This window comes from Numida meleagris, unplaced genomic scaffold (assembly GCF_002078875.1).
Source record: "Numida meleagris isolate 19003 breed g44 Domestic line unplaced genomic scaffold, NumMel1.0 unplaced_Scaffold425, whole genome shotgun sequence".
In the NCBI taxonomy this organism is placed as follows: domain Eukaryota; kingdom Metazoa; phylum Chordata; class Aves; order Galliformes; family Numididae; genus Numida; species Numida meleagris.
This window is the reverse complement of record NW_018364644.1, coordinates 11,527-13,776: the sequence shown is the minus strand read 5'-3', so window position 1 is coordinate 13,776 and position 2,250 is coordinate 11,527. Positions and strand designations below refer to the sequence as shown.

Genomic DNA, 2,250 nt, shown 5'->3' with positions numbered 1-2,250 from the left:
GGGGAGGTGACACGAGGGGACACAGGGTGGCACGTGGGGACGTGGAGGTGACATGTGGGGACATGGAGGAGATGACACGTGGGTGATGCGGTGGTGATGTGGTGACACAGTGGTGACGCGGTGGTGGCATGGAGCTGGGGTGACGTGGTGAGGCGGTGGTGACACGGTGACGTGGTGGTGACGTGGAGCTGGGGTGACGCGGTGGTGACGCGGTGGTGACATGGTGACGTGGGGGTGATATGGTGGTGACACGGTGGTGACGTTGTGGTGACATGGAGCTGGAGTGACGTGGTGGTGACGTGGTGGTGACATGGAGCTGGGGTGACATGGTGACGTGGTGGTGACGTGGTGGTGACGCGGTGGTGACGTTGTGACATGGAGCTGGAGTGACGTGGTGGTGATGTGGTGGTGACATGGAGCTAGGGTGACGTGGTGGTGACGCGGTGGTGACGCGGTGGTGACGCGGTGGTGACGCGGTGGTGACGCGGTGGTGACGTGGTGACATGGAGCTGGAGTGATGCATTGGTGATGTGGTGTTGACATGGTGGTGACGTGGTGACATGGAGCTGGGGTGACACGGTGGTGACGTTGTGGTGACACGGAGCTGGAGTGACGTGGTGGTGACATGGTGGTGACATGGTGGTGACATGGAGCTGGGGTGATGCAGTGGTGACACGGTGGTGACACGGTGGTGACGTTGTGGTGACATGGAGCTGGGGTGACACGGTGGTGACGCGGTGGTGACGTTGTGGTGACATGGAGCTGGAGTGACGTGGTGGTGACGCGGTGGTGACATGGAGCTGGGGTGACATGGTGACACAGTAGTGACGCGGTGGTGACGCGGTGGTGACATTGTGGTGACATGGAGCTGGGGTGATGCAGTGGTGATGCGGTGGTGACGTGGTGGTGATGCGGTGGTGACGCGGTGGTGAGGTGGTGGTGACGCGGTGGTAACGTGATGGTGACATGGTGACACGGAGCTGGGGTGACGCGGTGGTGACACGGAGGTGGGGTGACGCGGTGGTGATGTGGTGGTGACACGGAGGTGAGATGACGCAGTGGTGACGCGATAGTGACACGATGGTGACATGGTGGTGACATGGAGCTGGGGTGACACGGTGGTGATGTGGTGACACGGTGGTGATGTGGCGATGTGGAGCTGGAGTGACGCGGTGGTGACGCGGTGGTGACGTTGTGGTGACACGGAGCTGGGGTGACGCGATGGTGACACTGTGGTGACACTGTGGTGATGGGGTGGTGACATGGAGCTGGGGTGACACGGTGGTGATGTGGCGATGTGGAGCTGGAGTGACGCGGTGGTGACGCGATGGTGACGTTGTGGTGACGCGGTGGTGACGTGGTGACGTGGTGGTGACGTGGTGGTGACGTTGTAGTGACATGGTGGTGACGTTGTAGTGACGTTGTGGTGACGTTGTAGTGACGCGGTGGTGACGCGATGGTGACGTTGTGGTGACGCGGTGGTGACGTTGTAGTGACGTTGTGGTGACGCGGTGGTGACATTGTAGTGACGCGGTGGTGACGTGGTGGTGACGTGGTGGTGACGTTGTGGTGACGCGGTGGTGACGTTGTGGTGACGTTGTAGTGACGTAGTGGTGACGTTGTAGTGACGTGGTGGTGACGTGGTGGTGACGTTGTGGTGACGCGGTGGTAACGTTGTAGTGACGTTGTGGTGACATGGTGGTGACGTGGTGGTGATGTTGTAGTGATGTGGTGGTGATGTTGTGGTGACATTGTAGTGACGCGGTGGTGACGCGGTGGTGACGCGGTGGTGACGCGGTGGTGACGTTGTGGTGACGTTGTAGTGACGTTGTGGCGACGTTGTGGCGACGTTGTGGTGACGTTGTGGTGACGTTGTAGTGACGTGGTGACGCGGTGGTGACGTTGTAGTGACGTGGTGACGTTGTGGTGATGTGGTGACGTTGTGGTGACGTTGTGGTGACGTTGTGGTGACGTGGTGACATTGTGGTGACGCGGTGGTGACGCGGTGGTGACGCGGTGGTGACGTTGTGGTGACGTTGTGGTGACATGGAGCTGGAGTGACGCGATGGTGACGCAATGGTGACGCGGTGGTGACGTTGTGGTGATGTTGTAGTGACGTGGTGGTGATGTTGTAGTGACATTGTAGTGACGTTGTGGTGACGTTGTGGTGACGCTGTGGTGACGCTGTGGTGACGCTGTGGTGACGTTGTGGTGACGTTGTGGTGACGCGGTGGTGACGCGGTGGTGACG

General features: G+C 60.2%; 1 protein-coding gene across 1 annotated transcript in view; it reads left to right on the top strand.

Moving 5' to 3' along the window:
- The window catches only part of KAT8 (lysine acetyltransferase 8), a gene marked incomplete at its 5' end in the record, with an annotated part of 16,877 nt that overhangs the window by 3,107 nt on the left and 11,520 nt on the right, over window positions 1–2,250 (top strand).